At 43.5% G+C, this 13646-nt stretch overlaps 2 pseudogenes; both read right to left on the reverse strand.

The window, feature by feature from the left end:
• Window positions 1–34: 34 nt before the first annotated feature.
• On the reverse strand, window positions 35–1168 carry LOC148032925 (agamous-like MADS-box protein AGL65; annotated as a pseudogene).
• Window positions 1169–8719: 7551 nt separating this feature from the next.
• On the reverse strand, window positions 8720–10008 carry LOC148032926 (agamous-like MADS-box protein AGL66; annotated as a pseudogene).
• Between the last annotated feature and the right edge of the window lie 3638 nt (window positions 10009–13646).

Genomic DNA, 13646 nt, shown 5'->3' on the forward strand with positions numbered 1-13646 from the left:
CATTGTTTGATCTTTGGTCTACTTCCCAAGTTGCTTAAGATGCAGCATCTAAGACTGCCATATTTAGGAGACTTTCTGGATAAATCTGCTATGCTAGTTGGCTGTAAAGAACGACCTGATGGCTTGACTCCAGTAGTTGCCTTTCAGCCGCAGCTCTTTTAGGCGACATTGCTATTTTTCCTCTAGCTCGTTTGCATCCTCTATTGTTTGGAATGATTCATATAATCTCAATCTTTGTTGCAAGTTATAGTAATACACCTGAAGATCTTGCAAATGGTGGTGCAGACTCTCAAGACTAGGTGTTGGTGCACTCATGATCGAGCTTCTTGAACACACGTTTGAGTTGCTCCAAAGCTTCAACTTTCCATTTCGCCCTCTCTTGAGGTGCTAGATTTGCAAATCTCATTATGGCATCCTCTGGAAGGCTTCTGGTCCCATTGATCCAACTCAATTTGACAGGGGGAAAATAACAAGATGAGAAGGATATCGATGTCGCAGAGCGTGGCGAGCTCCTTGGTCATCTTCTCGAGGCCCGATCGGCGCTTGCTGTAGGTAACTTGTTTGCCATTCGGGGTCTCAATCCGCTGCTGTACTGCTTTTTCTTTGCATTCTCCATCGACCCAGAGGTCATCTCATTCGCATCAAGCTCTTCATCTCGATCATCTGCCGCCTTTCAGAACGCAGGAATGTACAAAGGGGAGGATGGGTGAGGGAGCGAATAGGATTCGATGAATTAAACTTCTCAGAAACCAGAGATATGCCCTGGAATGGAAAATTCCCTGTAGTTTTCCAGATTGAAAACGATTCAGGATCGAGAGGTTCCCACTAAAGGCGATGGCGTAGTCCACCGATTATAGCGGATCCAAAAACAGGGGTGAGGCGCTATGCCTCCTTTTTTACTCTAAAAAAAACCAGACGCTTTGCTTGGAAGAAGAGAGGCATGTCCAGCCCTATCCACTGAGAAAGCAGCAGTCTAGGTTGCTTTTCCCGATACCTTCTGTCAGAGCAATTCAGGATCTATCCTTTTTCGTGGTGGTTCCGTCAGGCAAAATAATTGAACAAGTGTTTAAACTTGTGCGGGATATGACCCTTGGGAATTTCGAAATGCATTGAGTTCAAGGTCCATTCCACCATGAGAAATAGCCTCGTAGATTCCATACAATTCCATTGTATCAAAATTGAATAAGAACAAGAGCGTGCCAGGGGTAACCTGCTCCACCAGATCTCTTCTTGCAACAAGTGGCAAACCAAAAACCTTATGTCAAAAACACTCTTGCTTGGTATGGTTGTTGCACATGAAGATAACACCAGCAAACTTGGCCCAATAGCTATCGTTGTCGAAGCTTGACACGTTCTATGAGGCTTTGAGACAGCTGTAGAGATTCCTTCCATCAAAGGCAAAGGCATATGAACCCTTCTTCTCCATGGCATGTAGTGCTAATGTATCTTCTTCAAAAATGCTTTGTCCCGCATATTACGTCGGCCTTGATCACGTGTAACCTTTATCTTCATAGCTTCAATGTCGACTTCTACAAAGCTTCCTTTGATTCCACGGTTTCCTGCACTTTTCTTGGAATTCATCATTGAAATTGACAGCATAATATTACTCTTTGGCATCAGTTTTTCATATTTTTCTGACATACACACAACATGCACACAAACAGAAACACACACAAACACAAACACACAAGTGGAGTATGTTCATTGGATGCGGGTACTGAAAAGGACGGAAAGATAATGCAGCAGTCAAACACAATGAAACACACGCAAAAAGATAACACATATGCACAACAAAAATGGAGGTGTTTATGGCTCGGATGCGCAGCAACACGACATCCACCCCCTCTAAACCTGCGCATCCTCCGAATGAGCCAACTATCCAGGATCATCCAAGTCCACAAACAGGTCCAATGCATCAGTTTCCGGTAGACCTGTTTCTCCATCAGCTTCATCATCCATATTCTCTGCTTCTTCTGTTAGAATTTCTTCTGACTGCTCTTCTTCTGCCAATGCTTCAAGTGCATACTCTTCATCTTCTCTTCTCTTGAAAATCTTGACTCGTTTTCCAGCAATGGGCACCCTCAATACCGTCCCATCCAATTCAGCCAACTCATAGGTAGCATTGTCAAAAACCTGTTTCACCTCATACGGTCCAAACCATCTTTGAACCATTTTTCGCATGCTGCTATGTTGATTCTCTAGGCTATTGTCGTAGACTAGAACCCAATCTCCCTCTTTTATGGCTCTAGGCCGCAAGCGATGCCTCAAATCAAACCTGTCCTTGTTTCTGAGTCGGGCTGCCTTTAAACGAACAACTGCTAGCTGCACATCTTCTGTCCTTCTCTCTAGTTGATGAATCCGAAGAGCTAGAAGCTCCTCTCTTGATAAATTCTCATGCCATGGAAGAGCACTCCACGTGAGAGCACAGATTTCAGTAGGCATGACAGGTTTTTGCCCATAGATCAACTCTGCAGGCATATATCCAGTAGCCACGCTATGTGTAGAGCTGTCTGCCCACAATGCAAAAGGTAGTAATCTCGGCCAATCTCCAATCCGACCTCTACAAGCTTTTGCCAATGCCTTAACTATCAGCGGATGTCCTCTTTCGCTCTTGCCATTCCCCTCTGGATTATAGGCAGTAGTAAGAGCCAACTTAATCCCAAGCCGTGAGAAAAATTCTCTAGCTTCGTCTGCATCTAACTGTCCACGATCAGCTGTAATCTTGCCTATACATCCATACCTGCAAAATATTTCTTCGAACAAGAATTTACATACTGTAGTGGTGGTCTTCGTCCGCAAAGATCTGCCTTCAACATAGTTTGTAAGATCCTCCCTAGCCAAGACAAGATATCTCATTTGCCAAAGTCCCATTGGCAAAGTAACCAAGTCTACCACCCACTTATAATGCATACATAGTGGATAGGTCGGATGCGACTCATCACGATGCCGCACTAAAGAGTAAAGCTGACAGTACCTGCAAGTCTCCACAAAGTGAAAAACATCTTTATACATCCCTTTCCACCAGTATCTTTCTTTGATTTTCTCATAGGTAGCCGACACATCTCTATGTCCAGCCCAAGAACTCTCATGAAACTCTCGCATAATCTATATCTGCATCGCTGCCTCACAAACTACTCTCAAGGGTAGGCCGCCTCTCTTCTTTGGATACTTCCAAAGAAAACCATCTTTCAAGAAATACCCATAAGCCTTTCTTCTGATTTTCTTGAATACATCATCTGTCCAATCAGCTCTTCGAGTTAATGAACTCAAATACTGACCAATTTGCAGCCACTCGTCAACATAGAGTTCTTCAGTAAAGGCTTCAACAGTAGACACATGACAATCATGAACAAGGACAGAAGCTGCAAACTCTGTCTCATCATCTTCTACAAGCATTGACTCCTCATCCTCATATCTCGCTCTAGACAGCATGTCAGCAACAATTGGATTATTTTTTCCTGCTATATGTCAAAATTCTGGATTCAATGATTTGATGTAGGCAATCCACCAAAGTATCGCTATATCTGGAGTCAAACAGCTAGTAATCATGCCAAGCAAAGGCAAGCAATCTGTTTCCACAACAACTGAAGCACCAATAAAACACTCTTTATCACACTTCAGTGCAGTGACTACTCCCCACAACTCTCTTTTAATCTGCGGATATCTCCTCTGCCGCTCATTAAGAACTTTAGCTCCAAAGCGGATTGCATATATATTCCCATCAGCATCATCCTGCCCCACTGCCCAACCTATGCCAATAGGGCTAGTATCAACTGTCAACATGATTGGCCGTCCTCACTGATAATCCGTCTTGCGAAGAGTAGGAGCTGACTGCAACAGCTTCTTGAGTTTATGCATGGCTTTCGAATGCTTCTCATCCCAATGAAACTTCTGCCCCTTTCGAAGCAGCTGATAGAGAACATCTGCAATGTGAGCAAAATGAGGAATCCAAATCATGTAAAATACACAAGCTCCCACAAATCTCCGCACCTCTAAAGTAGTCGAGCAATACTCTGCAATCCTGCTTATGGCATCCACCTTTGCAGGTGAAGGTTTTCTGCCATAATAACCAACCATATGCCCAACTATGATAAATTCATTAACACCAAAGACAGATTTCAGCCCTGAAAGAGTCAAATTCACCTCCTCCAATCGTGTCAATATTTGCTCACAAGCAACCAAGTGTTCAGCCACAAATTGTCTACATCCTCGCAAATCAAGACTCTCATTCTTTTCTTCTTCTGCACAACCCTTAATAGGCACATCATCTAAGAAAGGCATGGTATATTGCGAAATATAGTCTCGCAGAACTCTATGCATAGCATTCATCATATGAGCAACTGAGTTGGTGGCACCTTGAGGCAAGGTACACATTCTCACAAGACCAATAGGTGTCTGCATAGTAGTAATATCCCTGCTTTCCAAGGCAAGCTGAAACTGGTCATAACCTGAATACAAGTCACCTAGGGAATAGATGGCTCGTCCTGCAAAAGCCTTAGCAAACTCATCCACAACTGGACCTGTTCCCACATTCCTGATTGTCACTCTATTCACGGGCTGCATATCCTGAATAAATCTCAAGGTACCATTCTTCTTTGGTACAGTAAACCACCTGTTAGAATAGGGCGCAGAAGAGGGTTCCAAAATTCCCATCTTAATCTTCTCGTTCAGCAACTCTATTAGCTTTGGCAAGTGTGCTCTAGGCATAGGTATAGGACGTATATTCCATGGCACATGAGGAATAGTGAAGATGACCATAGGCGCAACCAATTCGGGACTAATGCAGCCAATTTCATGAGGAAAGAAAGCAAATGCCTTACCATGTCGTCCAAGCATCTCTCTAAAACATTCTTTTTCCACTGGAAGTAAGAAATCATCATTTCCAATCTTCAATTCTGGAAGAGTTTCAGCTGTAAATTTATGTCCAATATTTGCAGGATCTCTCAACATAGGCTGCTTCATAGCTTTTTCTATCTGCTCATCACTATCAGGAGGAAGTGGCCCTGCAACCGGCTTAACCTTCTTATCAATTGTTTTATACTTCGTGTCAACCTTGGCATCAGTCAGGCACTCTTTTCTTTGCTGCAATTTTTGCAATTTTTCAGCAACTCTCAACTCTGTTGGCTAAAAGATTTCAGCCCTTTGCTCTATGGACTACATGGGTACAGCCTGAAACTCTGTATGCTGAAATTTTTCAGCATTAAACTCTGTTGGCTGAATGGTTTCAGCCCTCTGCTCTATGGACTGCCATGATGCAGCCTCATACTCTATATGCTGAATTTTTCCAGCATTTAACTCTGCTGGCTGAAAGGTTTCAGCCCTCTGCAACTCTGAAAGCTGATCAAGATCAGCCATAGATTCGGTTTGCTGAGTTTTCTCAGCCTCTAACTCAGTTTTTAGCATAAAATCAGAAATTTCCTGATACATATCCAAGGTTTGCACAGGTATGATCCTTGAACCCTTATATACATCAGTTTTCAGTATATTTTCCATCTCAGACAATGTATCTGCATAAGACATTCCTTATACAGCCCATCCACATGCTCTTCTGCTTGCAAAATACTTGCAATCTTCAACTCTTTCTCCTTATGACCAATGTACTGCCTGGCAGCTCTAGACAAATCTGAAATTTTCTGATAACTCACTGAACTATCTGAAGAAAAACCAACAAAATTAGTGGAGAAAGAATTGCTACCAGGAGGCGAGATCTCCTCTTTTCTCCGCTCCGTACCACTGGCATCTCGCAAGACAGCGGTACCCAATGAAAATCCAACTCCTTCGCAGGTAGTGGTGCCTCACGCAAGGAGTCCCTGTTTCTCGGATGATTTACTCCAACAGTCATAAATTGAACAGCTCGCATACCATCTTTACTGCGTATCCATGCATAGGCTGAGCCATCATCCATCACTTTCGTCTCCATTCTTGCTTCTGTAATGAAAGGCTGTCCAAGAATAATCGGATAAGAGCAAGAATCCTGAACAAAGCAATGATAATCCTCTTCAACATTACCAATAGAAATTCTGATGCTCGGACAAGCATCATACATATCACCAGAAGTATTATTGGCTGCTCTCATGCGCCAGCCATGCTCTGTATCCATAGGCCACTTGCCACTCTCATAAACACCTCGATCAATAAGATTAATCTCGGAACCATGATCGACTAAAGCGACCAAAGGAATCTGTTTCTCTCCAATTCTTACCACCATCTCAGTGGTTGCTCTAGCCCAATGACTACATGAAAAATGGATGCGAGGAATGAGGATAGGGGTATCATCATCTTCATACTGCATAGGCTGAACTATTTCTCCAACTGCGGATTGACAGAAGCATTCTCAACCATCACTGTATCATCATGCTCTTCCCCAAGAGCTCCATGCCATAACCCCTGTAAAGCAGGTCCTTCCATTGCATGTCGTTTCCTCCGCAAAAGATCCTGCATCTGATCCTGTATTTCTCTTCTAGCAATCCCAAGAGCTTCACCAACAGTAAAAGTGACTTCACTATTTAAAATTCTTTCATGAAAAATCTTACTCATATCCGTCTGCATATCAAGGTCTGACAAGAGCTTGAATCCTGGCTCCTTTCTTGGTTGTCTCTTTTCTTTCATCTGTTTGTCTCCCATAGGTTGCTCAGGACCTGATTGTGCTGGAGAACTCGTCATAGGTGGAGCTGTAACAGGTGGTGAAACAAAGTCACCCCCTGTAGTCGTTTTGGAGGTGCTAAGACCCTCCTCATCTCTTCTTCTCTTTTCCTGAACCATGGCATCTAAACCCTGTGTTTTCACCATATAAGCAAAAATAGAATACATGTCAACAGGAGAATCCCATCCCGTTTCTCCTTGGATGCTCTAGAGCCCACACAAGTCATAGTGGATGCCTGAACTTTCCCTCTTCTCGCTATCTCCAAGGCAGAGGACCATAAGGCTGAGTCTCCATCTGATTTCTGCTCAAGCTGGACTCCATAAGCTGAAGCATCTCCTCTAACACTCACATAAGCTGATCGCGCAGCCATATCATCAACGAGCTTCTTCATGCCTCCCTTACCAAATTTTGTGTCAAGAGGAGCACCAGTCTCTGTCAGCCATATCTTCCCATCTTGTCCCCAAAACACTACGTTCTTCTTATGCCCTTCTTGAAAAGCATCACAATCTCTGCAGTATTGGTGCTCTGTACTATCGCACCAAATACATCGTCTCCCTTTTCTTTGGCCAGCTGGAAAAGCAGTCACTGGAGCAGGTGCTACAACAGGTACTGACATAAGTTGCTCTTTTAACTTCCCAACTTCAGCTTTGACTGCCTCTATCGTCAATTCTGCCAAGCCTTTAATAACATCATCTACGGATAAGGGCACTGGAGCAGCAGGAACTGGTAGATTTACAACAGGAGGAGTAGGCTTAGGCATAGAACTTGCAGCAGGGGTAGAAGTAGAGGTCTCCAAGGATTTTTCAGAAACAGATCCTGTATTATGATGCAATCGTACCCTCCTCCACTGCTTCTTAACAAGCTCATTCACAGCATCAATGACATGTCGCCACTCGGTCTTTAAACCTGAATCAGTAGCTTGATCTTCCAAAAGATCATCCAACTTTTCCTGTAAATCAGCATCAGCAGCTTGTAAAAATAATTCCACTTTCTGCATCTCCAAAGCTTGCTGCTCAGTTCCATCCAACTGATCATAGCGGCTCTCAAACTCTCGCAGAAGGGCGGTAACTGAAAGTCCCTTATTAGGCATAGAAACCCATGCTAAGAAATTCCTGCAGTTCATAAGACATGTATCCTCCAAGAAATATTCATCTTTTAATGCCTTCTTAAACTCTGTCCAACCAGCATGTGTTCCTTGAATTTCTGAAATTCGGACTTCAAGCGCGCGAACCACGATCCGCAAGAAGTAGCGGCTCCAAACATCTTGAGAAACCCCAAAAAACTTCATCTTTTCTTCATACAAATGCAGGTAAGTTGAAACTTGTTGGCCGTTGAACTGCTTCATCTCCTGTTGGACAGCTTTCAAGGCATCCATGGCATCACTATCACGTTTCGCGTGAGCTTGCTATTGCATATAGGTTGTAAATGACTGAAACAGATGCTTCATGACATTGTCATCTGTCATCTCTTCTTGCGAGTCTCCCATCTTGCTGAAAATTGACACAACACTTTCACGTCGGGTTCACCAGAAATGTCATAGAGTTCGTGTAAGAGCTGCTGAACACGGAGTTCAAGTTGCAGCAAGAAAAGAGGCTAACAAGAAGAAATCGAATTTTTGATGCCAAAGTTCATTATATTGCTTGTCAAGTTTGTAGAGTTACAACAAAGAAACTGCCAATAAACAAAATTTGTTCAAGTCCTTCAGCATGTAACTTTTGGCTTTACTCCAAGGCTCTTAAGCAAGCTCAAACTTTCAAGCCGCTAACAAAGGTAGACAGCAGAAGGTTCACAAATAGTCTCCAACCCCATGTATAAATCAGAGCAACATCAAGGGCCACCTGTTCCTCAGCATTGCTGAACTCCCATAAACCTGGATAAAATTTTGTTCAAGTCCTTCAGCATATAACTTTTGGCCTAAGGGCATAGAAGAAGAGCTGAAAGAGAACAGAAGAGGACCAATGAAGTGGGAAGTTCCTCAAAGACTCTCGTGGGTAACCCTTCTCTAAGGCCTTCCAAATGAACGCTTCAGCAAACCTTGAAATTTGAGGCCTAATGGTCATTTTCTCTTTCTTATCATCAGACTGTTCCTTCCAACTGCTTTTCATAAGGCATAATACCATTGGGCATACAATCTGAACCATTATTTGGGTCACTTTGACCAAGCATTGGATTTGTTTCTGGCTGAAGAGCCATCACATTGTTTGATCTTTGGTCTGCTTCCCAAGTTGCTTAAGATGCAGCATCTAAGACTGCCATATTTAGGAGACTTTCTGGATAAATCTGCTATGCTAGTTGGCTGTAAAGAACGACCTGATGGCTTGACTCCAGTAGTTGCCTTTGCAGCCGCAGCTCTTTTAGGCGACATTGCTATTTTTCCTCTAGCTCATTTGCATCCTCTATTGTTTGGAATGATTCATATAATCTCAATCTTTGTTGCAAGTTATAGTAATACACCTGAAGATCTTGCAAATGGTGGTGCAGACTCTCAAGACTAGGTGTTGGTGCACTCATGATCGAGCTTCTTGAACACACGTTTGAGTTGCTCCAAAGCTTCAACTTTCCTTTTGGCCCTCTCTTGAGGTGCTAGATTTGCAAATCTCATTATTGCATCCTCTGGAAGGCTTTTGGTCCCATTGATCCAACTCAATTTGCCAGGGGGAAAAAAACAAGATGAGAAGGATATCGATGTCGCAGAGCGTGGCGAGCTCCTTGGTCATCTTCTCGAGGCCCGATCGGCGCTTGCTGTAGGTAACTTGTTTGCCATTCGGGGTCTCAATCCGCTTCTGTACTGCTTTTTCTTTGCATTCTCCATCGACCTAGAGGTCATCTCATTCGCATCAAGCTCTTCATCTCGATCATCTGCCGCCTTTCAGAACGCAGGAATGTACAAAGGGGAGGATGGGTGAGGGAGCGAATAGGATTCGATGAATTAAACTTCTCAGAAACCAGAGATATGCCCTGGAATGGAAAATTCCCTGTAGTTTTCCAGATTGAAAATGATTCAGGATCGAGAGGTTCCCACTAAAGGCGATGGCGTAGTCCACCGATTATAGCGGGATCCAAAAACAGGGGTGAGGCGCTATGCCTCCTTTTTTACTCTAAAAAAAACCAGACGCTTTGCTTGGAAGAAGAGAGGCATGTCCAGCCCTATCCATTGAGAAAGCAGCAGTCTAGGTTGCTTTTCCTGATACCTTCTGTCAGAGCAATTCAGGATCTATCCTTTTTCGTGGTGGTTCCGTCGGGCAAAATAATTGAACAAGTGTTTAAACTTGTGCGGGATATGACCCTTGGGAATTTCGAAATGCATTGAGTTCAAGGTCCATTCCACCATGAGAAATAGCCTCGTAGATTCCATACAATTCCATTGTATCAAAATTGAATAAGAACAAGAGCGTGCCAGGGGTAACCTGCTCCACCAGATCTCTTCTTGCAACAAGTGGCAAACCAAAAACCTTATGTCAAAAACACTCTTGCTTGGTATGGTTGTTGCACATGAAGATAACACCAGCAAACTTGGCCCAATAGCTATCGTTGTCGAAGCTTGACACGTTCTATGAGGCTTTGAGACAGCTGTAGAGATTCCTTCCATCAAAGGCAAAGGCATATGAACCCTTCTTCTCCATGGCATGTAGTGCTAATGTATCTTCTTCAAAAATGCTTTGTCCCGCATATTACGTCGGCCTTGATCACGTGTAACCTTTATCTTCATAGCTTCAATGTCGACTTCTACAAAGCTTCCTTTGATTCCACGGTTTCCTGCACTTTTCTTGGAATTCATCATTGAAATTGACAGCATAATATTACTCTTTGGCATCAGTTTTTCATATTTTTCTGACATACACACAACATGCACACAAACAGAAACACACACAAACACAAACACACAAGTGGAGTATGTTCATTAGATGCGGGTACTGAAAAGGACGGAAAGATAATGCAGCAGTCAAACACAATGAAACACACGCAAAACGATAACACATATGCACAACAAAAATGGAGGTGTTTATGGCTCGGATGTGCAGCAACACGACATCCACCCCCTCTAAACCTGCGCATCCTCCGAATGAGCCAACTATCCAGGATCATCCAAGTCCACAAATGAGAGCGGAATTTAGGTGACGGGAAGTGCTTAAAAATAGCTAAAAATTATGAAGATCAAGGGAAAAATATTCACTGTCAAAGGCGGCGGCTCGATCTAGGACGATTTTAAGCGCCAAAGTGCTTTAAAGGCGCCCGAGCGACACTTGTTGATTTTTCATAATTTTTCAGACAGTCGTGCGGGTTGACACAAGCTACTGGCCAATGCGGGATGCTAAGCTGGACGCCCAGGATTTTTCAGAGCTCGATTCCGAGTCCGGACGGGGAAATGGCCAAGAAACCGGTCAAGATGCGAAGAGGTGGACAAAATTTTGGCCAAAATGGACAAGTGACCCTTGGGAGCCAAAATTTTAATGTAGCATGAAAGTTTCATGCATTTCATGGGAAGAAAATCGTGGAGGAAGCGTGGAGAAACTGCGCCCGATTTTTTCGCTTGGATGATGGATGATCAATCTACAGCCTGCACACAACTCCCCCCAATCATCATTGGCCCTCATTTCCCTCTGTATGCAGACTCTATCGCCGCCCTTCGCTCGCGCAATGATGCCCTCTTTGGAGAATTCTGATTTCAGTCTTTCTCTCTCCTCCCTCTCTCTCTTCTAAAGGCAAGTTCCTGTGGGAGGAAGAAGGAAGAAGAAAGAATGATGGAGGCTTGTCCGGCATGGACCGGATTGCTACACGGGCTGAGAATGGTGATTTGTGATGATGCTGGACATGAAGTGTTGCTATTTTCCAAATCTACAGCCATGGAAAAGAAACCCGAAACACGCGTTTAAGCGGTAAACTAAAAAATTACAAAGGAAATTTAGTGTTTTATGCTTTTGATTGATGGAATGCCGTTCATATGGACTAAGATTTGATTATGCTGCTGATTCTTCTGAGTTATTACTGTTTATAACCAGAAATTATGAAAAACATGCATTTCATGGCTCGAAATAATGTCAAGAAACTCGAAAACGCATGAAAAATGGGGAAAAACAAGGGTTTTGGGCATATAAATGGGGAAAACCGTCGATACACATCAACTAATCTTTCAATTTTGTTGCAAATGAACTAAGGGCCACAGCCCACAAACTGGTTTTCATTTTCAGCAATTTAAAAAATACAAGAAAATGAAGAAAATGGCGGGAAAATGATAAAAAAACCATGAAAAATAGGGGAAAAATACATTTGGGGCTACGAAAAATATAGAAAAATAGGATTTATGTTTGTTGATGTATAGCAAGGCTGGGGCATGAAGTTATGCTTCAGTTCAGCCTTGTTTATATGTTTTAGTGCGTGTTTCCTTCCTTTCTCCACATAAAATGACAAGGAAACCCTAAAAGAAATGAATGTAATGATGCACTATCAACGGGGAAGGGTAGAGTTGTGGAAAAAATGGTTAAATGCCGCTGAGCATGAGGAATAATTTGCTGATTTTATATGCATTGCATCTAGGACGGAATAATAATGATAAAAATTAAAACCTAGTAGCACGAAGATCACTTCGGTGCTAGGTGTTGCAGCGAAGCACAAAGCGGTTAGAAAGAAAAGCATGAAGGAGATGTTTTGCACTTGCACGCTGCTGGTTTTTAAAATGTTTGAGCACTAGGCATCCACCTCTTTGCATGATCATTTAGAGGAAATTAAAAGTATCAGAGTTAGCTCCTGGACATGCATAGCAATTGTTTTCAGTAGGCCTTTGACCCACCGTTGAGAGCGTGAGGTTCCTATGCTGTAGGCTAGTCGTGGGATCATAAAGGGGAAGTCAAGTAAGGACCATGGTACATTCCTGGATACGTTTATTTGGTACCTTGAGCGACGTGAGCGACGTTTGTGCGAAATGTCTAAATGTTGAGCGGCGCATCGAGGGGCCAATCCCCAAGGTGTAGGAGAGTCGCAGAGGGTTGACGGCATTCAGCCGTAGGAGGAACCCCATGTGTATGTGATTCGAGCCTTTTGGCTATGTGAAAGGGACTCCCTCTGAGGAGCAATATTGGGTTAGGATCAGTTGGACTACAACGTATTACAAACGCAATGTTTAGGAAGGCAGAGATTTTGATAGACGCTCCTGGCCGCGAGGCCGAGGGGTTGTCTTGCGCATAGTGACGAGGTCCGGCTAGTGCATGAGCCAGTGCCGGCCCGTTTTTAGGTCCATCAGTGGTGCATCTGCCGGGAGCTGCTTAAAAGTGGCGGTTCTCGAATCCTGGTTGTTTAAGGACCAACTAGCAGTTTATGCCAGAGGATACTGAGCTTGATCCGTTATTTATTGATAAGCATCGTCTAGCAAAAATCCAAAAGCAAGAAAGAGACGAAAGAGCTAGGCGACGTGCTGAAATTTTTAGGAGATATTCCCCTAAGCGTAGCGGTGCTGAACCCTTACGAGGGAGTGGATCTAGTGGTCTTAGGACCACAAGCAGTAAGTTAGGAGAAGGTGGAAGCTCTAGTGCTCCCCTTCCTTCCATAAGCCAGTCCACGTCAAGTACGGGAGGTGTAACCCCACTGGTCCCTATTCCTAGTGCAAATCCAATCCTCGTCATGGCGCAGCCTATTGCAATTCCAGCAGGAACGACGGATTTGCCGGCTCTAGGTTACCCGCTACCCATTTTTTATGGGCTAGTTGAGGAAGATGCGGAACTCCACATTAGGGAGTTTCAAAAGTTGATGTTTAACTGTCGCATTCAAGAGGAAGGACATTTAATGATGTTCTTCAACATGACTCTCAAAGGAAGAGCCGCTATATGGTATCATGGTTTAGAAGCCGGAACCATATTGAACATTGATGCATTTTATGGAGCTTTTCGAAGGGAGTTTGCCCCTGAAAGGGGTGGGCAATATTGGTTGCGTGTACTCAACGTGACCCGCCAAGATCCACACGAGGATATTCGTGCTTATGCGAAGAAGATAAAAGAGGTCTTCCGTAAGT

This window comes from Lygodium microphyllum, chromosome 8, assembly GCF_053477565.2.
Source record: "Lygodium microphyllum isolate KBCC chromosome 8, Lygodium_microphyllum_v1.1.10, whole genome shotgun sequence".
Lineage (NCBI taxonomy): Eukaryota > Viridiplantae > Streptophyta > Polypodiopsida > Schizaeales > Lygodiaceae > Lygodium > Lygodium microphyllum.